Genomic DNA, 24,849 nt, shown 5'->3' with positions numbered 1-24,849 from the left:
AATTGGTTCCAGGGGTACACGGGCAGCAGTGGTCTGGTCAGTGGAGGCCTAGTGGAAGTATGGACCGCAGACAGGCTTCGAAGGCCTAACACAATAAAATGGGCTGGCTGTAGGCACTTTAAAATTGGTTCCAGGGGTACACGGGCAGCAGTGGTCTGGTCAGTGGAGGCCTAGTGGAAGTATGGACCGCAGACAGGCTTCGAAGGCCTAACACAATAAAATGGGCTGGCTGTAGGCACTTTAAAATTGGTTCCAGGGGTACACGGGCAGCAGTGGTCTGGTCAGTGGAGGCCTAGTGGAAGGAGGGACCGCAGACAGGCTTCGAAGGCCTAACACAATAAAATGGGCTGGCTGTAGGCACTTTAAAATTGGTTCCAGGGGTACACGGGCAGCAGTGGTCTGGTCAGTGGAGGCCTAGTGGAAGGAGGGACCGCAGACAGGCTTCGAAGGCCTAACACAATAAAATGGGCTGGCTGTAGGCACTTTAAAATTGGTTCCAGGGGTACACGGGCAGCAGTGGTCTGGTCAGTGGAGGCCTAGTGGAAGGAGGGACCGCAGACAGGCTTCGAAGGCCTAACACAATAAAATGGGCTGGCTGTAGGCACTTTAAAATTGGTTCCAGGGGTACACGGGCAGCAGTGGTCTGGTCAGTGGAGGACTAGTGGAAGGAGGGAGCGCAGACAGGCTTCAAAGGCCTAACACAATAAAATGGGCTGGCTGTAGGCACTTTAAAATTGGTTCCAGGGGTACACGGGCAGCAGTGGTCTGGTCAGTGGAGGCCTAGTGGAAGGAGGGACCGCAGACAGGCTTCGAAGGCCTAACACAATAAAATGGGCTGGCTGTAGGCACTTTAAAATTGGTTCCAGGGGTACACGGGCAGCAGTGGTCTGGTCAGTGGAGGACTAGTGGAAGTATGGACCGCAGACAGGCTTCGAAGGCCTAACACAATAAAATGGGCTGGCTGTAGGCACTTTAAAATTGGTTCCAGGGGTACACGGGCAGCAGTGGTCTGGTCAGTGGAGGACTAGTGGAAGGAGGGAGCGCAGAAAGGCTTCAAAGGCCTAAAATAACAAACAATAGGCTCATGGCAGTTTTACAGCGGTTACATGGATACACGGGCAGGCAGCTTGGTGGTCAGTGGAGGAGTAGGGACCGCAGACAGGCTATCAAAGGCCTAAAATAACAAACAATAGGCTCATGGCAGTTTTACAGCGGTTACATGGATACACGGGCAGGCAGCTTGGTGCTGAGTGGAGGAGTAGTGCAAGGAGTGTCTGTCCCAGTACTCCCAAAATATAAATAGATGTTAATGTCTCGCAAAACAACCAAAACAAAAAAAAAGATGGCATACTTAGGTACAGGGGTGGGCTCATCTGCTGTGTTTCTGACATAGTAATTTGGCAGTAACTATTTAATGGTGCCAATATAGGACACAGACACAGACTACTTTAAGTTGCATCATAGATGTCTACAAATTTGTATTGTCAGTGCCAGACATTGAATGATGTCAGCGAATAGACTAAAGATTGGTGGAGCTGTGCGACATAATTTTGCACGTAGTACAGCCCAGTTTGAGCTGGGGTAGGGGGGAACTCTCTTGAGGCCGGCGGGACCGCCCCAGGGCCACTCATGTTACAACGGTGTGTCTGACGTTGGGTGCGCACCACCACCGCCAGAGACACTACATTGTACTATGAGGGACCCAGTAGCAATGCCGTCAACCAAAAGCGAGCACACCCACCTCTTCAGACAAACAGCAGTCTCACGGGTGCTTGCGCCAAGTCGCGATACCACGGCCCCGTGTGGGGAGTTTGGCCATTTAGGGAGGTGTAAACATGTCGTATGCTGTACAATCTGCAGCAGCAAATTAGACATTAGAAAAGTAATTCACAGGCAAGAGCTTTTCATAGGAAAGCTAGGTGTCGGCCGGGCAAGGTGGGGCAAAAGATTTTGAAATCCAGTTGTGGTTCATTTTAATGAATGTTAGATCGTCAACATTTTGGGTAGCCAGACGAGTCCTTTTTTCGGTTAATATTGACCCTGCAGCACTGAATACTCTTTCTGATAGGACACTTGCTGCCGGGCAAGCAAGCTCCTGCAATGCATATTCTGCCAATTCTGGCCAGGTGTCTAATTTGGAGGCCCAGTAATCAAATGGGAATGACGGTTGAGGGAGAACATCGATAAGGGATGAAAAATAGTTAGTAACCATACTGGACAAATGTTGTCTCCTGTCACTTTCAATTGATGCAGCAGTACCTGTCCTGTCTGCGGTCATAGCAAAATCACTCCACAACCTGGTCAGAAAACCCCTCTGTCCAACGCCACTTCTGATGTGTGCACCCCTAACACTCCTAGTCTGCTGCCCCCTGGAGCTCGTGTGAGAACGATCACGTGCGCTGTGTGCTGGGAATGCCTGAAGCAAACGGTCAACAAGAGTTGATTGTTTGGTTGCTAATATTAGTTCCAAGTTCTCATGTGGCATAACATTTTGCAATTTGCCTTTATAGCGTGGATCAAGGAGGCAGGCCAACCAGTAATCGTCATCGTTCATCATTTTCGTAATGCGTGTGTCCCTTTGTAGGATACGTAAGGCATAATCCGCCATGTGGGCCAAAGTTCCACTTGTCAAATCTCCGGTTGTGATTGGTTGAGGGGCAGTTGCAGGCAAATCTACGTCACTTGTGTCCCTCAAAAAACCAGAACCCGGCCGTGACACGCAACCAATTTCCTGTGCCCCCGTGAAAGTTTCCGCATTAAAAATATACTCATCCCCATCATCCTCCTCGTCCTCCACCTCCTCTTCGCCCGCTACCTCGTCCTGTACACTGCCCTGACCAGACAATGGCTGACTGTCATCAAGGCTTCCCTCTTCCTCTGGTGCAGACGCCTGCTCCTTTATGTGCGTCAAACTTTGCATCAGCAGACGCATTAGGGGGATGCTCATGCTTATTACGGCGTTGTCTGCACTAACCAGCCGTGTGCATTCCTCAAAACACTGAAGGACTTGACACATGTCTTGTATCTTCGACCACTGCACACCTGACAACTCCATGTCTGCCATCCTACTGCCTGCCCGTGTATCCTCCCACAAATAAATAACAGCACGCCTCTGTTCGCACAGTCTCTGAAGCATGTGCAGTGTTGAGTTCCACCTTGTTGCAACGTCTATGATTAGGCGATGCTGGGGAAGGTTCAAAGACCGCTGATAGGTCTGCATACGGCTGGCGTGTACAGGCGAACGTCGGATATGTGAGCAAAGTGCACGCACTTTGAGGAGCAGGTCGGAGAACCCAGGATAAGTTTTCAATAAGCACTGCACCACCAGGTTTAAGGTGTGAGCCAGGCAAGGAATGTGTTTCAGTTGGGAAAGGGAGATGGCAGCCATGAAATTCCTTCCGTTATCACTCACTACCTTGCCTGCCTCAAGATCTACTGTGCCCAGCCACGACTGCGTTTCTTGTTGCAAGAACTCGGACAGAACTTCCGCGGTGTGTCTGTTGTCGCCCAAACACTTCATAGCCAATACAGCCTGCTGACGCTTGGCAGTAGCTGGCCCATAATGGGACAACTGGTGTGCAACAGTGTCATCTGCCGATGGAGTGGTTGGCCGACTGCGTTCTGTGGAAGAGCTGTAGCTTCTGCAGGAGGACGAGGAGGAGGAGGAGGGGGTGCGAACGCCTACAGCCAACTGTTTCCTAGACCGTGGGCTAGGCACAACTGTCCCTAAATTGATGTCGCCTGTGGACCCTGCATCCACCACATTCACCCAGTGTGCCGTGATGGACACATAACGTCCCTGGCCATGCCTACTGGTCCATGCATCTGTAGTCAGGTGCACCTTTGTACTCACAGATTGCCTGAGTGCATGGACGATGCGCTGTTTAACATGCTGGTGCAGGGCTGGGATGGCTTTTCTGGAAAAAAAGTGTCGACTGGGTAGCTCGTATCGTGGTTCAGCGTACTCCATCAGGGCTTTGAAAGCTTCGCTTTCAACTAACCGGTAGGGCATCATCTCTAACGAGATTAGTCTAGCTATGTGGGCGTTAAAACCCTGTGTACGCGGATGCGAGGATAAGTACTTCCTTTTTCTAACCAGAGTCTCATGTAGGGTGAGCTGGACTGGAGAGCTGTAGATCGTGGAACTTTCGGGTGTGCCGGTGGACATGGCAGACTGAGAGACGGTTGGAGACGGTATTGTTTCCGCCGGTGCCCTACATGCAATATTTCCTCCTACAAAACTGGTGATTCCCTGACCCTGACTGCTTTTGGCTGGCAAAGAAACCTGCACAGATACTGCCGGTGGTGCGGAAAATGGTGGCCTTACAGTGACGGAAGGGATGTTGCGTTGCTGACTAGCTTCATTGGCCGAGGGTGCTACAACCTTGAGGGACGTTTGGTAGTTAGTCCAGGCTTGAGAATGCATGGTGGTTAAGTGTCTATGCATGCAACTAGTATTTAGACTTTTCAGATTCTGACCTCTGCTTAAGCTAGTTGAACATTTTTGACAGATGACTTTGCGCTGATCAGTTGGATGTTGTTTAAAAAAATGCCAGACTGCACTCTTCCTAGACTCTGATCCCTTTTCAGGGATTGCAGACTGAGCTTTAACCGGATGGCAACGCTGTGCTCCAACAGGTTTTGGCTTTGACACGCGTTTTGGTCCAGATACGGGCCCGGCAGATGGAACCTGTTGCGATGTTGATGCCTGCTGCGGCCCCTCCTCCACCTCCGCTTCTGAACTACTGCCGCCTGCACCCTGTTCCCCCAATGGCTGCCAATCGGGGTCAATAACTGGGTCATCTATTACCTCCTCTTCGAGCTCGTGTGCAACTTCGTCTGTGTCACTGTGTCGGTCGGTGGTATAGCGTTCGTGGCGGGGCAACATAGTCTCATCAGGGTCTGATTGTGGATCTGTACCCTGAGAGGGCAATGTGGTGGTCTGAGTCAAAGGAGCAGCATAGTACTCTGGCTGTGGCTGTGCATCAGTGCACTCCATGTCAGAATATACTTGTAATGGGCATGGCCTGTTAAATGTTTCACTTTCTAAGCCAGGGACGGTATGTGTAAAGAGCTCCATGGAGTGACCCGTTGTGTCGCCTGCTGCATCCTTCTCTCTTGTTGTAGTTTTTGCTGAGGAGGACAAGGAAGCGACTTGTCCCTGACCGTGAACATCCACAAGCGACGCGCTGCTTTTACATTTACCAGTTTCGGAAGAGGAGGCAAAAGAGCTAGAGGCTGAGTCTGCAATGTAAGCCAAAACTTGCTGTTGCTGCTCCGCCTTTAAAAGCGGTTTTCCTACTCCCAGAAAAGAGAGCGTTCGAGGCCTTGTGTAGCCTGACGACGAAACTGGCTCCACAGCTCCAGACTTAGGTGGAATATTTTTATCCCCACGACCACCTGATGCTCCACTACCACTACCATCATTACCAGCTGACAATGAACGCCCACGACGACCTCTTGCACCAGACTTCCTCATTGTTTTAAAATCTTAACCAAAGTAACTTTATTTGTTGCTATCAAACAACTTACACGGTGAGCTATAACTTCAGTATGATTTCAATATCCCTTAACAGGTTGGTGAGACCACAAGGAAAATCAGGCACAATGTTACACACTCTGTTTTCTGTGGCACAAAATCACAGAGATGACACACACGCAGGACTGTCACTCAAGCACTAATGTCAATATTAATCTCCCACCTAATTTATTTATTTTTTTTTCTCAGGGAGACTTTAGAAACCAAATAATATTAAAAAAAAAAAAAAAAGGCTTTCTATGGCCCACAATTAGAGAGAGAGAGGTGGCACAACCAGGAGTCAAGACTGGCGCACAAGCTGAAAGGGCAATATTACTCTCCCACTGTTTTTTTAGGTTTTTTTTTTTTTTTTCAGGGAGAATTAGAAACCAAATAATATTAAAAAAAAAAAAAATAGGCTTTCTATGGCCCACTGAATGAAAGGGAGAGAGGTGGCACACCCAGGAGTCAAGACTGGCACACAAGCTGAAAGGGCAATATTACTCTCCCACTGTTTTTTTATGTATTTTTTGTTTTTTCAGGGAGACTTTAGAAACCCAATAATATTTAAAAAAAAAAATAAATAGGCTTTCTATGGCCCACTGAATGAGAGGGAGAGAGGTGGCACACCCAGGAGTCAAGACTGGCACACAAGCTGAAAGGGCAATATTACTCTCCCACTGTTTTTTTAGGTTTTTTTTTTTTTTTCAGGGAGAATTAGAAACCAAATAATATTAAAAAAAAAAAAAATAGGCTTTCTATGGCCCACTGAATGAAAGGGAGAGAGGTGGCACACCCAGGAGTCAAGACTGGCACACAAGCTGAAAGGGCAATATTACTCTCCCACTGTTTTTTTATGTATTTTTTGTTTTTTCAGGGAGACTTTAGAAACCCAATAATATTTAAAAAAAAAAATAAATAGGCTTTCTATGGCCCACTGAATGAGAGGGAGAGAGGTGGCACACCCAGGAGTCAAGACTGGCACACAAGCTGAAAGGGCAATATTACTCTCCCACTGTTTTTTTAGGTTTTTTTTTTTTTTTCAGGGAGAATTAGAAACCAAATAATATTAAAAAAAAAAAAATAGGCTTTCTATGGCCCACTGAATGAAAGGGAGAGAGGTGGCACACCCAGGAGTCAAGACTGGCACACAAGCTGAAAGGGCAATATTACTCTCCCACTGTTTTTTTATGTATTTTTTGTTTTTTTCAGGGAGACTTTAGAAACCCAATAATATTTAAAAAAAAAAATAAATAGGCTTTCTATGGCCCACTGAATGAGAGGGAGAGAGGTGGCACACCCAGGAGTCAAGACTGGCACACAAGCTGAAAGGGCAATATTACTCTCCCACTGTTTTTTTAGGTTTTTTTTTTTTTTCAGGGAGACTTTTGAAACCAAATAATATTAAAAAAAAAAAAAAAAAAAAATATAGGCTTGCTATAGCCCACTGAATGATAGCGCACACACAGCAGTGGCACACAAGCCCTGACTGAGGCCAATATTTTTCTCCCACTGATTGATGTAGTGTTTCTGTGTTGAGGTAGATTTTAGAACACAAATCACGGAAAAAATAAATAGGCTTTCTATGGCCCACTCAGTGAGAGATGGCACACACAGGGATGGCACTGTAGCAGAAATGCCAATCTTAATCTCCCACAAAAAAAAAACAAAAAAAAAAAAAAACTGTCCTACAATTACTATCTCCCTGCAGTAATGTAAGCCAGGTATGGCAGGCAGCAATAGGAGTGGACTGATGCACAAATTAAATAAAAAGTGTGGACAAACAAAAAAGATAGCTGTGCAGAAAGGAAGGAACAAGAGGATATGTGCTTTGAAAAAAGCAGTTGGTTTCCACAGTGGCGTACACACAGCAATACAGCTATCACGGAGCCTTCTAGGGCAGCCCAATGAGCTACAGCGCTGAGGGGAAAAAAAAAAAAAAATAGCTTCCACTGTTCCTGCACACCGAAGGTGGTGTTGGACAGTGGAAATCGCTGCAGCACAAGCGGTTTGGTGGTTAGTGGACCCTGCCTAACGCTCTCCCTGCTTCTGATGAAGCGGCAGCAACCTCTCCCTAAGCTCAGATCAGCAGCAGTAAGATGGCGGTCGGCGGGAACGCCCCTTTATAGCCCCTGTGACGCCGCAGACAGCAAGCCAATCACTGCAATGCCCTTCTCTAAGATGGTGGGGACCAGGATCTATGTCATCACGCTGCCCACACTCTGCGTTCACCTTCATTGGCTGAGAAATGGCGCTTTTCGCGTCATTGAAACGCGACTTTGGCGCGAAAGTCGCGTACCGCATGGCCGACAAGCACAGGGGTCGGATCGGGTTTCATGAGACGCCGACTTAGCCAAAAGTCGGCGACTTTTGAAAATGATCGACCCGTTTCGCTCAACCCTAGTTGTAACTCTTTTGCATCCAAAGGTGTTAGCATAGCGCTAAAAAAAGGCCTACCATTCTCACCCAGGGATACACTAAGTGATCACGAAGGGAGATATATATTTATTAAAGGACACCTAGCCAATACCTTAGTTACATTCGCCAACCTTTATGCACCCAATAAACATCAAACCCAGTGGATTTTGAAAACATTGGAGGTGTTACAACTCTTCACAGAAGGGTTACTAATCGTAGGAGGTGACTTTAATATTACCCTAAATCCTGAAATAGACTCCTCAAGTGGTCTGTCCTTCATTTCACAAAAATCGAGACATAATCTGTTGAACAAATTATCTACCCTACATCTTATTGACCCTTGGCGTACTATTCACCCCACTACTAAAGATTATACCTTTTTTTCCCCTCCTCATTCATCCTATCACCGTATTGACCTCCTTCTGATTGAGTCGCGATCTTTAAGCCTAATCAAATCTGCCAGTATAGGCCCAATCACAATTTCTGATCACGCTCTGATCTTTATAGATATCACCATTGACACCTTACCCCGCCCCGCAACATCTTGGAGATTAAATGAATCTCTATTAGATATTCCACAAAACTTAGAGAAAATAAAATATACGATTTTGCGTTACTTTATATAAAATGTTACAGAAGGCCCACTAACACCTAACATTTGGGAGGCGCACAAGGCGGTACTCTGGGGGGAACTCATATCTATCGGAGCCCACGCGAAAAAACAAAGGGAAAAAGAGATGATGTCTCTCTTGCATCAGATCGCAATCACAGAACGTCTTCACAAAAAAGCTAACACTCAGAATCTACAACGAGACCTAGTCGCCCTTCGCGGCAAATTAAAAGACTTGCTTAATATTAAATCTGCAAAGATCTTTATGCATTGTAGACATCGTTTCTATGTTCATGGATACAAAAGTAGCAAACAGACTTCTCATCTACTTAAAAAGCAAAAGGAAAACAAATTTATAAAGCATATTTACAAAAACCCAAACACGAAGGTCGACAGGTCCGAAGATATTGCAGAGGCGTTCAGACGCTACTACCAATCCCTCTACAACTTAGAATCTCCCGACCCCATGAAAGATTGTTTAACCGCAGCGGACAAGATCCAGGGTTTCTTGGCCCCGCTTTCCCTCCCAAAAATCCAAGCCAAAAACCATGCGGCTCTTCTATCTCAGGTCACCTACCAAGAAATTAGCGATACCTTACAAAATATGGCAATTAATAAGACTCCAGGCCCAGATGGTTTCCCAGTGTCCTATTATAAAAAAATTTCAGATCTACTCCTCCCACACCTGACCTCTCTATTCAACTCCTTTCTTGCAGGAAACTTTCCGACCAAACAGACTTTAGAAGCACACATCTCTGTTATCCCCAAAGACGGGAGAGATGGGAGCCAATGTGGCAATTATCGCCCCATATCTTTATTGAATTCAGATTTAAAACTTTGGGCAAAAATCCTTGCATCCAGGATTAACACCGTTCTAGAATCCTTGATTCACCCTGATCAGGTGGGTTTTGTAAGGGGTCGAGAGGGTAAGGACAATGCCACGAAAATTCTCTTAGCCATCTCACATGCCAGACGATCTGGCATCCCGTTGGCTCTGCTCTCAACTGATGCCGAGAAAGCCTTTGATAGTCAGTTGGCATTACATGGTCTGCACTTTACGGAAGTTTGACCTCCCCCAACCTCTTATTGATGCCATCATGACTCTGTACTCATTTCCATCCGCTAGGGTTAGAGTCATCGGGCTGCTCTCGGATTCCTTTGAGATTGGAAATGGAACCAGGCAAGGCTGCCCTCTCTCCCCCACCCTTTTTGTGTTAGTTATGGAGACTCTAATACAGAGAATAAGACAGGAGGAGTCTATCAGGGGACTAACTGTGGAACAAATAGAATTTAAAACTGCTGTTTTCGCGGATGACCTCCTGATCTTGATCTCAAATCCCAGGACTGCTTTTCCCTCTATTCTGAAACTTCTTGACGAGTTTGGAGTCATCTCTAATTTCAAAGTTAACATGCACAAATCGGAAGTTATGAATGTTTCACTAGCAAATGAAGTAGTCTTGGAACTCAAAAAGTCTACCCCCTTTAAATGGCTCACCGATAAGTTGAAATATCTGGGAGTCTTTCTTACTGCAGACCCCTCTACTCTATACAAGCACAATTTTGAACCCCTTCTAGATAATATTCAAACACTTCTTAAATCCTATGACCTGCCATATCTATCATGGATTGGCAGGATAAATATAATTAAATCGTACATCTTACCAAAAATATTCTACCACATGAACATGATACCCATACCCCTTCCCAAATCTTTCTTCACATCAGCTAATAGAGTAGCCGGCGGGTGTGTGTGGAGGGGCGGAAGAACCAGACTTCCCTTTAAAATCCTCTCTCTCCTGAAAAAGAAAGGGGGCCTTGGACTCCCTGATTTTAAGACTTACTATCAGGCAATCCATTTGGCCAGATGGATAAATTTGGCTAAACCTAGACCTGACCAAAAAATTCCTAACCTTGAACTTTTGTTGCTAGGAGGAAAGGCGGAAAAATATCTCTGGAGTCTGGACCTCTGCCGCCCTCCCACGGAACTCATTGGAGAGAATAACCAAAAACACCCTGGATATCAGGAGGAAGCTTATCCCAAATAATTGGCCACGATGTCTTTTTCTAGATAACATGCCTTTGAGGATCATACCCTGGCTCATTGAGCCAAAATATATAGATGCATTTGACCTATGGGTATCCATGCCGACCTTTCCAATTTCGCACTTACTTTCTAATCAAATCAAATGCACAGACAGTTGGCCTCAGGATGCTAAGAAGCAGCCCAGAGACTTTATACAAGTACATCATATAAAACACATCATCTCTAAACTCAAGTCAGACATCCAATATAACACAGATTGGCTTTGGTTAGAATTCTTAATTAAACTTAACCCCATACCTCCTAAGTTAATATCTAAAATATATCATAACTTAATTTCCCCTAATACTCAATTTAAACCCCTGTATATATCCTCTTGGGAGTGTGAACTAGGCATATCCCTTTCCAATAAGGAGACGGAGCAAGTTCTGGGACACTCACATGGGTTCTCAAGATGCGTTCTGTTGCAGGAGAATGCTTTTAAAGTCCTCTCCAGGTGGTATAGAACCTCTCCACCATCTAGGCCTCTCTGATTCTCCTCTTTGTTGGACATGTATGAAGTCTAGGGGCTCTTTAACACATATTTTCTGGTCCTGCCCAGTTATCACCAAATTTTGGGAAGATATTTTTAACCGACTCCGCCAGATTGGATTAATAAAACAGAACCTAACTCCCCAAGAGGTCCTACTATCACTCCCCACGAAGTCATATAATCCTAAGAAACACGACCTTCTTCCCCTTCTAGTAGCCGCAGCGAAACACCTGATCTCCTTACATTGGAGACAAACGACCCCCCCTCACATCAATGAATGGGTCAAAAAAGTCCAGGACATCTGCAGGATGGAGGAATTGTCTAGCTGGGATTCACGTACGCATGATAACTTTTTCCGTACATGGCTACCATGGCAATTAGCATCTCAAGCCACCCCATAGCTTTTCATCAGCTAATTTTGTTAGCTATATAAAATTTTTCTCTTTTGATTTTACATGTTACTTATACGGCACTGTGATGTATCCGGTTTTAGCTCATTAAACTAACTGATTTAGTCATACTAGATACTCTTCTTATCATTGTCTCGTTGTCAGTCAAGACTACCTAGTTTGCTCTCTGTATGTTTACTTTTTCTGCTCATTGTTCTTTAACTTTGGGACATTGGGTGGGGAGTTTTTTCTCAGCCACTTTACTCTGTGACCATTACTGACTGGCCCAGCCAAAGCCCTGACCAAAACCCCATTGAGCATCTCTGGAGAGACCTGAAAATGGCTGTCCACGAACGTTCACCATCCAACCTGGTGGAACTGGAGAGGATCTGCAAGGAAGAAAGGCATAGGATCCCAAAATTCAGGTGTGAAAAACTTGTTGCATCATTCTGAAGAAGACTCATGGCTGTACTAGCTCAAAAAGGTGCTTCTACTCAATACTGAGCAAAGGGTCTGAATACTTATGACCATGTGATATTTCAGTTTTTCTCTTTTAATAAATTTGCAGAAATTTCTACATTTCTGGTTTTTTTCAGTCAAGATGGGGTGCAGAGTGTACATTAATAAGAAAACAAATGCACTTTTTTGAATTTACCAAATGGCTGCAAAGAGTTAAAAATTTAAAGGGGTCTGAATACTTTCCGTACCCACTGTATATCCTGTGCTGCCATGCTCTATGGACAAATGATCTATGTACTATATATATACCTGTTTGTATCTGTGAGAGCCCATGTTGGATCATATATACATGGGTTTATTATGAATATAGTACTCAGTTATCCATGAATGCCACCAATGCCTTATGTGTACCCTCTTGTTTTTAATTACCTTGGAATATAGGGTTTCTTTAGTTGCAGGTGTGACCTATGTCTAGTATCAGGGGTCCCCTTATGTTGTATGAGGACAATTTATTGGCTATAGGGTTTATCTAGGGATCCTAGAGGCGGTCATCGTAGAGCGGGGCCACTATAACACTCCCCCCAGGGTGCCAACCTGCGCCGTCAGGAAGGTGTAAGCGTGGCGCCCCAGGGTTCTGGTCGTCACAGTAGCATTACCTTCCTCACAAGGAGAGTGATGTTACATTTGGAAGCGATGAAGGATATCTTTTATCAGGTAACCACAATGCATACAACATGTTCACACTCCAGGCCAGAAGGGGGAGCTCTAAGCCTAGTATGGGGTGAACTCCCCTATAAATACATTCTGATCTGGAGGGAAAGGAGTTCAGTTCAGCTCAGAAAGGTACAGACAGAGAAGAGAGCAGACCGACATAGAGGGTCAGAAGGTCTGAAGGGGCCGTGTAGTCTGAAGCACTACAGCTCCTGGAAAGAGACATACAGAAAGCCGAACATTGTTCAGTGAGCGTGAAGCAAAGCGAAGCACAGGAGAGTAACATCGGGGAGACCAGCTAAGTGAAGGCTGCCTCCCTTTGAGGTGCAGATAACCGGTAGCCGGACCATCAAGGTTGTAAGGGACTCTACGACTTACATCAGAGACCGGCAGGACAGCTGAACTACAAGTTACCTGTCCGCCACACACACCTGAGACACAGTAACACATAGAGCCCGGGGCGTGCTAGAGTTCCTGTAAAAAGGCTTGAGTTACCTGTTAAGCAGATATTGTCCTATCCTTTAAGGGGGACAGAGAGAAGAACTGTGAGGACCTTATCTGAAGTCATAGGCAGTAAGGGACTACAACACCACAGCGCTAGAGTAAAGCTTTTAACTCCACCTGGTAAAGGGGACTCTGGATTTGCTTCCAAGTCGGACGGACCCTGCCTGTTCCTGTGATCTGGTGCCCTGGGCTGTGGTTGCCTGAAGCTACAGTAAACCAGGTAAAGAGACTGCAAACCTGTGTCCTCCATTCTTTACTGCACTATGCACCATCCTCATCTATACACCGGGAGCCCTGGGGACCTGCTTCACCTGTGGGATTTTATACCATCTTAGCTGTCATACCATCACCCCAGAGGACCCCTTTAAGCAGCGTTGGTACCCTCTTACCAAATACCACAGGTGGCATCATGAACACAAACTTTATTCACCTATTCCCTTAAAGACCTTTTCCTTTAATTGAGTGCCCAGAGCCATGGACCAGGTCGCAGCCACCTTGACATCCTCTTTAATTGATACCGGACCCGGTACCGAGTACCCCACGGCCCTGGCGGGCAACTCATATAGCATTGTGTGATAGAGAGACCTGCTGAAAAGAGAGCTGAAGCCTGGGCTACTCTTCCATCAAGAAGTGTGTCATGGGGCGGAGTGTGAAAATTTCCTCTTCCGAGAGAAATAGGACTTGAACAGGAGTACCACCACTTGAGTGATAAGTAGTGTTGAGCGATACCGTCCGATACTTGAAAGTATCGGTATCGGAAAGTATCGGATCTAATCCGATACCGATACCCGATCCCAATACAAGTCAATGGGACTCAAGTATCGGACGGTATTCCTGATGGTTCCCAGGGTCTGAAGGAGAGGAAACTCTCCTTCAGGCCCTGGGATCCATATAAATGTGTAAAAGAAAGAATTAAAATAAAAAATATCGCTATACTCACCCTCCGACGCAGCCTGGACCTCAGCGAGGGAACCGGCAGCGTTGTTTGTTTAAAATTCGCGCTTTTACTTGGTTACGTGAAGTCCCGGCTTGTGATTGGTCAGGGCGGCCATGTTGCCGGGACGCGGACCAATCACAGCAAGCCGTGACGAAATTACGTCACGGCTTGCTGTGATTGGTCCGCGTCCCGGCAACATGGCCGCCATTAACCAATCACAAGCCGGGACGTCACGGGAGGCTGGACACGCGCCCATTTTAAAAAGCGTGCGTGTCCAGCCTCCAGTGACGTCCCGGCTTATGATTGGTCACGGCGCCATGTTGCCGGGACGCGGACCAATCACAGCAAGCCGTGACGAAATTACGTCACGGCTTGCTGTGATTGGTCCGCGTCCCGGCAACATGGCCGCCATTAACCAATCACAAGCCGTGACGTCACGGGAGGCTGGACACGCGCGCTTTTTAAAATGGGCGCGTGTCCAGCCTCCCGTGACGTCCCGGCTTGTGATTGGTTGCGCCGCGGTCAACCAATCACAAGCCGGGAGGCTGGACACGCGCGCATTTTAAAATTTTAAAATGGGCGCGTGTCCAGCCTCCCGGCTTGTGATTGGTTGACCGCGGCGCAACCAATCACAAGCCGGGACGTCACGGGAGGCTGGACACGCGCCCATTTTAAAAAGCGCGCGTGTCCAGCCTCCCGTGACGTCACGGCTTGTGATTGGTTAATGGCGGCCATGTTGCCGGGACGCGGACCAATCACAAAGCCGGGACGTAATTTTAAAATCCTTAAGGACCTGAAATTACGTCACGGCTTGCTGTGATTGGTTGCGTCTCCCATGTGACTGCGACGCAACCAATCACAATGCCGGAACGTAATTTTAAAATCCTGAAGGACCTGAAATTACGTCACGGCTTGCTGTGATTGGTTGCATCCCGGTCACATGGGCGGCACGCAACCAATCACAAGCCGGGACTCACGTAAAGGAAAGAAAAGCGCGAATTTTAAACAAAGAACGCTGCCGCTTCCCTCGGTAAGGTGCAGGCTGCGTCGGAGAGGTGAGTATAGCAATATTTTTTATTTTAATTCTCTCTTTTACACATTTTTACATTAATGTTGTTTCGATACCGATACCCGATATCACAAAAATATCGGATCTCGGTATCGGAATTCCGATACAGCAAGTATCGGCCGATACCCGATACTTGCAGTATCGGAATGCTCAACACTAGTGATAAGTAAAGAATGACTGAAGCCTGAGAAGTCAGACCAGAATCGTAGAGTCTTGAAGCTTTCATGAGAAACAGTGAGCCATAAAGGTTGGTAAGTTTGATAGAGGCTGTTGTACAAGGGAGTCTGTGGGCTTACCAGAGTTTGTAGTAGTCCTCTTCCTGCAAGTCAAAACACTATGCTCAATTTTTGGTAGTTAGAGAGACCAAAAAGTGCCTGTCAAATTCAACTGATGTTATGAAAACGAGATAGCAACGTATTCTTAAAATCAAAGACCTTAATCAAAAACTTTAGACTTAGACTGTACAGATCGCACATTGGTGTGGGATTGCACTTAAGTTGTTACACAAGTATTTGTGATGGGCATATCTGTACATATGAGAAAGGTAGCTGCTTAGCAGTCAACAGCACCCTCAGAGGCACCAGGCCCTAGTGACCAGGAGATCTGTAAAGGCAAGGGAAAGAAGTCCAAAATTGTGCTCACTTATCTAAATGGTGATAAGTTCTTTACTCCTTGACCACTCCCCAGTTCTATGTGAACTAAGATTCATGCAATGAAATGTGCCTAAAGCTTTATGAACTATCACAGATCCACTGTCAGAAGTTCATGTTCTTGTAGGGCCTATATTGTGAAAAATGTGGCTCATGAAAGAAGCATTTATGACCCTGATGTTCAGGACAAAGAACTGAGGCTTCCATTTTGCCAACTGAATTATCAGCTTAGTCAAAAGAAATTATTAGCATAGTTGCTTTTGTGTGAGGATGAATGTCACCATTGTTTTGGTTGGTGTATTGCGCCAATCTTATCATCAGTTAATGTTTGCCACCATTTCCTTTGAACTAATTATAAAGCCATTAGGAAACAAATAGCATCACACAATGGTGAATAAAACTTGACAAATGTTTTCTGTGGCTATTTACTGGCAAATACACAAACTTATCACAAAATCTGTAACTTTAATCTTTCCTGTAATTCCCCGGAATAAAAATAACAAATGAAATATGATTATTGCTTTGAACTTTTTCCTACAGGAAGAACAGTAAGAAACATCCCAAATGGCTTTAATAAATGTTATCCACCTTGTATAATTTCTGATTTATTTAGTACATTTAGGTTTGGTTTTACTGATAAACATCTCCAAATACCCCACATAGCAAGTGACATGATAAAATCTTGGTATCCTGTACCCACCAGTGGGGAAAGATTACATTTTGTCATTTTCAACTCCTTCTCTATTTATATACAGCTATATAGTGCAGGCTCAGGAGCTGAGTCAGCTCCATAAAGCCGCAGAATATATAATCACTGCACTCATACGATGGAAAAACTTGATTCATGTGAATACTTTTATTGAGAAAATGTTCGGGTGAAGCGATAAGTACAAAACGTTTCTGCCAACCCGTGGCCTTGATCACTTAATCGCTGAAACAAATAAGATAAAACATAGTAAATAACTATATATATAGTGTAAACAAAGACAATTATACATATATACATATATACAATTCAAAATACATGTCAGAGCCGTATGCTGAGAACAAAAATATATCTCAAGGCCATGTGGTATCATACCATCAGAGCAAGGTAAGGAACACAAAAAACGGAAAAGGAGAAGGTTTCAAAGGAGCACAATGCATAGATGTTATTGAAGCGACGGTAAAGATCACAGCGTACCCTTAAGTAGAAATTCTTTTTTCTAGAGTGTAACTGGTGCTGCTAGGGTATCAGCCAAAAAATAGGGGTAGACAAACCTGTCAGGGTAAGGGACAAAAGTGAGTCGTACAGTTGTGATACTGGTATAATTATTACATCAGGTAAGAGTAAGCCCTGGACATGACTGGCTTATACGTGTGTAAGGGATATCCATCACCTTAATCTTATTCGTGCAGCGGCCGCTATAGAAAGAAGTCAGTTGCTATATCCATCAAAGGCTGTAGGGGTAAATGTAGATACACTAAGTAGCGTTGTCTAATGGCAACCTCAAAGTAGAACATTCAAAATAGCAGTAGCTACCTGTTAGATTGAGAAGCCTATCAAGGCGAGTGCCTGGTGCTTTAAAAGGGGGGGACCCGTCTTCTGGGAAAACCTGCCCGGCTAAGAGGGGGATAGACAATATGAGAATATATGGAAATATCAAAATAGCCATACTCCTTTTATGTTATAGTATATTGGCACGGTACATGTAGCATGAATCAGAGATGAATCATTACCTTCTTGTTTAAGGAGCCAGCCTGTGCTAATGTGCGTTAATTTCAGCACGATAGACCCGCAGGGTGAGGGAGTCAGTGTAGCTACAAAGAAAGACAGATGGCATAACAATGGAGCACAACTTGAGCTGTCATGAACTAATAACTTATCTGGTGGTGGTAGCTCACATCCGTTCCTCACGGTTCCGTACACTCAGTGGCTGGGATCCACGTTGGTGGATAAGTGGGATGTGCAGACACAGGCTGTGTCAATGCATGTGGCAGCGCTGCTTATGGATCAAAAAGGCGCTTATATGTGGTCCCAGGTGGTCAGTACCGCGCGCAGGGACGCCGGCGCGTGCGCAGTACAGGTTGCGGCCGTTCGCGCATGCGCAGTGGAAACGGAGCTAATCGGTAAGCACTAGAATGGCTGGGCTTGCGCAGTATGCATGAGACCAAATGCGCCGATAGCGGAAAAGACGTCAGAGCCTGCGCTGTGGGGGCAGAAAAAAGGTGTCAGTGTAAGGTGTTGCCACGGCTACGTGTACAGGGAGAGCTACTGTGTTCAGGGGCACTAATAAAAAGGATATGGAGGGCTGATACCCAAAGCATGGTAAAACAACATAGTGGAGCAAACTCACAGATATATATGCTATATACTGGAAAATACAGATACATTGTTATATGCAGATACATGGTAGGAGTCCAAACGATTAAATAAATAAATGAAATGCAATAAATCAAAAGTAAATGAAATAAATGGGATGAATGAAGAGAGCTAATGAACTAAATGCAAATAGGGGGGGGGGGGAGAAATGAAAAAATAAAAAATAAATAAATAAATGAAAAAAATGAAAAAAACGGAAAAAAATGAATGAAAAATATGAGTTAAATATGAAAAACGCAACACAAGGAAATAATAAAATAAAAATGGGGGTACTTGTTTTAAGCCAGAAAACATAGGGGTGTGATCTTACCGTCTCGGGTGCGCAGAAGGATGAGGCTAATAGTGCAGTGGGTTAGGTCTAAAAGAATAGGGCAAAAAATAGCGTTAATCATACTAGCCAGTCTATTTCCCGGTTCAATCCCCTAGGGTGAAGGCTATCCAGAGTATAGATCCAGAAGGTTTCTCTCTGTTTCAATAATTGAATATGGTTACCACCCCTCCTCGGGCGAGGGACTTTTTCAACAATCTGGAATCTGAGCTGCGACACATTGTGTCTTGCCTCTTTAAAATGTAGTGGTAGTGGTAGCCAAACTTTTCCACATCTAATTGTAGACTTATGGCTTGATATTCGGTCTTTGATGGCTTGAGTCGTTTCCCCCACATACAGTAGCCCACAGGGGCATTTGATAATGTATACTACATAATTTGTGTCACAGGTATAGTGTTCCTTGATGGGATATGATTTCCCAGTACGTGGATGAACAATCTCATTGCCCCTAATGATATTCGAGCAACATCTACAGTTTAAGCAAGGGAAAGTACCTGTTCTACTTAAGCCAGTCAGAGTTCTGATTGATGACGTTTTGTGTGGTCCTAAGTCAGCCCTCACTACATTGTCCCGTATGTTCCTGGGTCGTCTGGTGCACATTAAAGGTGGATCTTTGAATATAGAGATTGTGGGATAGGCCTTGCTGAGAAGAGGCCAGTGTCCTTGGATTAGATTGTGTATTTTTTGCATTGTAGGATGGTGGTTATGCACAAAGGGGAGTCGTGGACTCCTTTGTACCCTAGAGATTGTATCATCTGTATCATGGAGGGCTCTGGCAGATTCCGTGTTGAGAAGATCAGATGGATACTGGCGGGCTTCAAACTTTCTCGACATTTCTTGTAACCTGGTCTCCCTAGTGGAAGGGTCGGAAACAATTCTAGTGACTCTTTTGAATTGTGATCTTGGGAGACTATTTTTAATGGACCTGGGATGACAGCTATTATATAGTAGAAGGCTGTTGCAATCAGTTGGTTTTGTGAAGATGTCCGTACTTAGGTTCCCGTTAGGATCTTTCAATATTTTTGTGTCCAAGAAGGTCACTTCGTCACTATGGTGAACTAATGTGAAGGACAGTCCGGGTCTGACATTGTTGATGGTGTCATAGAAGTCTAAGAGGCTGGTTTGGTCGCCATGCCAAATGCAAAAAATATCGTCTATGTATCTAAACCAGGCGAGAGAATGCTGCTGGAAGATGGGATTAGTGTATACAAAGACACGTTCGAAGCGATCCATGTAGAGATTAGCATAGGCCGGGGCCACATTGGACCCCATTGCCGTACCGCATGTCTGTAGGAAAAAGTCATCCTCAAATCTGAAGAAGTTCTCCCTGAGCACTAAGTTTAGGAGATCTATACAGAGCTCTTGGGAACCCCCGTCCAAGTTGGCCTCACTAAGAGTTTGGGATACAGCTTCAATGCCCATGTCATGAGTGATAGAAGTGTAAAGACTAGTTACGTCTAATGTACATAGAAGGCTATCACTTGGAATCTTATTCATGTTGCGGATTCTCCCTAAGAAATCCCCAGTGTCCAGTATGAAAGACTTTGTGACTTTTGTGTATGGTGTGAGAAGTTTTTCCAAAAATATGGATAGTGGATTGAGAATAGAGTCGGTTGATGCCACGATGGGGCGGCCAGGGGGATTTTGGAGATTCTTGTGGATTTTGGGCAAGATGTATAGAACAGGGGTCACCGGATGATGGTTAATGAGGTATGTTTTTGTTTTGCTGTCAATGGTCTTCAGTTGGAGGTGTTTATCAACTACCCTGGTAATCTTATGTCGTATGGCGTAGGTGGGATCCCCAGGAATTTTTTTGTATGTTGTAGTGTCAGCAAGCTGTCTCCTTACTTCAGATACATAATAGCCCTTGTCCATGACCACGATGGCTCCCCCCTTGTCCGCTGGTTTGATGATGATGTTTTTATTTTCACTCAGTGAGTTCAAAGCTTGTTTCTCAAGAGGATCAAGATTGTGGCGGACAGGGAGGAAACCTAACCGCTGGTCATGTAGGGTTTTCTTGATGTCTCTATCAAGAAGATTGACAAAGGTTTCGACAGCATGGTTAGACTTAGATGGAACAAAGGTACTCTGGTTTCTAAGGGTACTGTCACACAGTACCATTTTGATCGCTACGACGGTACGATTCGTGACGTTCTAGCGATATCGTTACGATATCGCAGTGTCTGACACGCAGCAGCGATCAGGGATCCTGCTGAGAATCGTACGTCGTAGCAGATCGTGTGGAACTTTCTTTCGTCGCTTGATCACCCGCTGACATCGCTGGATCGTTGTGTGTGACAGCGATCCAGCGATGTCTTCGCTTGTAACCAGGGTAAACATCGGGTAACTAAGCGCAGGGCCGCGCTTAGTAACCCGATGTTTACCGTGGTTACCAGCGTAAACGTAAAAAAACAAACAGTACATACTCACATTCCGGTGTCTGTCCTCCAGCGTCTCAGCTTCTCTCCACTGTGTGAGCGTCTGCCGGCCGGAAAGCGAGCACAGCGGTGACGTCTGACGTCACCGCTGTGCTTGCCGGCTATGGCGCTTACACAGTGGAGACTAGAGAAGCAGAACGCCGGGGACAGACACCGGAATGTAAGTATGTACTGTTTGTTTTTTTTACGTTTACGCTGGTAACCAGGGTAAACATCGGGTTACTAAGCGCGGCCCTGCGCTTAGTTACCCGATGTTTACCCTGGTTACCGGGGACTTCGGCATCGCTCCAGCGCCGTGATTGCAACGTGTGACCGCAGTCTACGACGCTGGAGCGATAATCATACGATCGCTGCGACGTCACGGATCGTGCCGTCGTAGCGATCAAAATGGTACTGTGTGACAGTACCCTAAGACCCAGTTGGTCAATTGTAATCTTGGGCCCCTCGGTGTGTGTAGATACTGGGGCTGGTCTGATAGGATTAGATGAATCCTCAAAATGTACTTTTAATCTAATGCTCCTATAGAACCGCTGTAGATCCCTTTCAAGCTGAAAAGAATCCCATTTAGGAGTAGGACAGAAGGATAGACCCATATTTAAAACTTTTAGTTCTAAGGGGGAAAGAGTATAGTTAGAAATATTCACTGTCATGTGTCATGTGGCGGTCCTCGTCCCTTCTTCCTCGACCTCCGTATGAGTGCAGTGATTATATATTCTGTGACTGAGAGGACCATTGGTTCCGTTCACTTGCACCTTCACTTCCACGTTTGCCGAGTGCTAGCCTTCCGTACTCTCTATACTATTGTTCTTGGGCTTTAAGCACCGACCGGATCCATGTCAACCGACACTTTTGTCTACGACGAAGCCACAGGTACTACCATCCTATCCAAGATAAAGACTAAAACGGACTTTCTTCATCTACCCAGTAAGGACGTCAAATCAAGGGACTGGGAGAGGGAAAAGAAGAAACTCATCGGCTACGATCTACATTGCGCAACTTTGGGTGAATACCATCGTCAAGGGAAAATACCCAGAGGGCTACGTTGCAATCTTCGTCCAACCCTGTTTTCTGATAACGAGAAGTACTGTACAACGTTTCAAAAGATTTTGAACAAATGCTCTTTTGACATCATATTATTGACCATCGAGTACCTACAGGAGGCGATCAAAAGCACAGAGGAGAAAATTGAGAGTATTGAGACACAACTGACCACCACTTTAAGCAATACGGAATTTGCTACACTAAAGAGTAAAGTAGACTCCATATTAACAACACACCAGAGAACTCTGGAAGAAAGGAAACGGACTAAATTCCAAAGAGATACGGAGGATTATCACACCAATAACGTCTATAAATGGGAGGACCCTTTTCCCAGGCGCCAGAGACCAAGATTTCGCCGCACTCCTGGAGGGAACTACCACTCCGGGGGCTCCTCACCTGCAGGGGGTTCCTCTGCAGGATCCGGCAGCGAGACTGGCGGGGCACAGACATCAGGTCCCCGTTTTTTAGGACAAAACGCACGCCAACCCGGAGGTCGAGGAAGAAGGGACGAGGACCGCCACATGACTCTCAGATCTCAGGTAGGAGTCCAAACTCTGTAGTGAATATTTCTAACTATACTCTTTCCCCCTTAGAACTAAAAGTTTTAAATATGGGTCTATCCTTCTGTCCTACTCCTAAATGGGATTCTTTTCAGCTTGAAAGGGATCTACAGCGGTTCTATAGGAGCATTAGACTAAAAGTACATTTTGAGGATTCATCTAATCCTATCAGACCAGCCCCAGTATCTACACACACCGAGGGGCCCAAGATTACAATTGACCAACTGGGTCTTAGAAACCAGAGTACCTTTGTTCCATCTAAGTCTAACCATGCTGTCGAAACCTTTGTCAATCTTCTTGATAGAGACATCAAGAAAACCCTACATGACCAGCGGTTAGGTTTCCTCCCTGTCCGCCACAATCTTGATCCTCTTGAGAAACAAGCTTTGAACTCACTGAGTGAAAATAAAAACATCATCATCAAACCAGCGGACAAGGGGGGAGCCATCGTGGTCATGGACAAGGGCTATTATGTATCTGAAGTAAGGAGACAGCTTGCTGACACTACAACATACAAAAAAATTCCTGGGGATCCCACCTACGCCATACGACATAAGATTACCAGGGTAGTTGATAAACACCTCCAACTGAAGACCATTGACAGCAAAACAAAAACATACCTCATTAACCATCATCCGGTGACCCCTGTTCTATACATCTTGCCCAAAATCCACAAGAATCTCCAAAATCCCCCTGGCCGCCCCATCGTGGCATCAACCGACTCTATTCTCAATCCACTATCCATATTTTTGGAAAAACTTCTCACACCATACACAAAAGTCACAAAGTCTTTCATACTGGACACTGGGGATTTCTTAGGGAGAATCCGCAACATGAATAAGATTCCAAGTGATAGCCTTCTATGTACATTAGACGTAACTAGTCTTTACACTTCTATCACTCATGACATGGGCATTGAAGCTGTATCCCAAACTCTTAGTGAGGCCAACTTGGACGGGGGTTCCTGTTATGACCCCAATGGCGAGGGTCTCAGAGGAACGTGGAAGTCTGCAGAATACAAAAATCCAGCTCATAGGGCAGTGGTAACTGGGTTGACCATATATCTACTCCTAACGCCAACACTAGAAGTAGCCGGGGATCATTCCTACGTTGATTCTAGATGACACGCGCCAGCCGGAGAATCTAGCTACCCCTAGTAGAGGAAAACATAGACCTTTCTTGCCTCCAGAGAAGGGGACCCCAAAGCTGGATAGAAGCCCCCCACAAATAATGACTGTGAGGTAAGAGGAAATGACAAACACAGAAATGAACCAGGTTTAGCACAGAGAGGCCCGCTTACTGATAGCAGAATAAAGAAAGGTAACTTATATGGTCAACAAAAACCCTATCAAAATCCACACTGGAAATTCAAGAACCCCCAAACCGTCTAACGGTCCGGGGGGAGAACACCAGCCCCCTTAGAGCTTCCAGCAAAGGTCAGGATATAGATTTGGAACAAGCTGGACAAAAATACAAAACCAAAACAAATAGCAAAAAGCAAAAGGCAGACTTAGCTGATATAACTGGAACCAGGATCAGTAGACAAGAGCACAGCAGACTAGCTCTGATAACTACGTTGCCAGGCATTGAACTGAAGGTCCAGGGAGCTTATATAGCAACACCCCTAACTAACGACCCAGGTGCGGATAAAAGGAATGACAGAAAAACCAGAGTCAAAAAACTAGTAACCACTAGAGGGAGCAAAAAGCAAATTCACAACAGTACCCCCCCTTAGTGAGGGGTCACCGAACCCTCACCACGACCACCAGGGCGATCAGGACGAGCGGCATGAAAGGCACGAACTAAATCGGCCGCATGAACATCAGAGGCGACCACCCAGGAATTATCCTCCTGACCATAGCCCTTCCACTTGACCAGGTACTGAAGCCTCCGCCTGGAGAGGCGAGAATCCAAGATCTTCTCCACCGCGTACTCCAACTCGCCCTCAACCAACACCGGAGCAGGAGGCTCAGCAGAAGGAACTACAGGCACAATGTACCGCCGCAACAAGGACCTATGAAATACATTGTGAATAGCAAACGACACAGGAAGATCCAGACGAAAAGATACAGGATTAAGGATTTCCAATATCTTGTAAGGCCCAATAAAACGAGGTTTAAATTTGGGAGAGGAGACCTTCATAGGAACAAAGCGGGAAGAAAGCCATACCAAATCCCCAACGCGTAGTCGGGGACCCACACCGCGGCGGCGGTTGGCAAAGCGCTGAGCCTTCTCCTGTGACAACTTCAAATTGTCCACCACATGATTCCAGATCTGCTGCA

The sequence above is a fragment of the Ranitomeya variabilis genome, chromosome 2 (assembly GCF_051348905.1).
Source record: "Ranitomeya variabilis isolate aRanVar5 chromosome 2, aRanVar5.hap1, whole genome shotgun sequence".
In the NCBI taxonomy this organism is placed as follows: Eukaryota; Metazoa; Chordata; class Amphibia; order Anura; family Dendrobatidae; genus Ranitomeya; species Ranitomeya variabilis.
Note: the sequence above shows the minus strand (reverse complement) of the source record.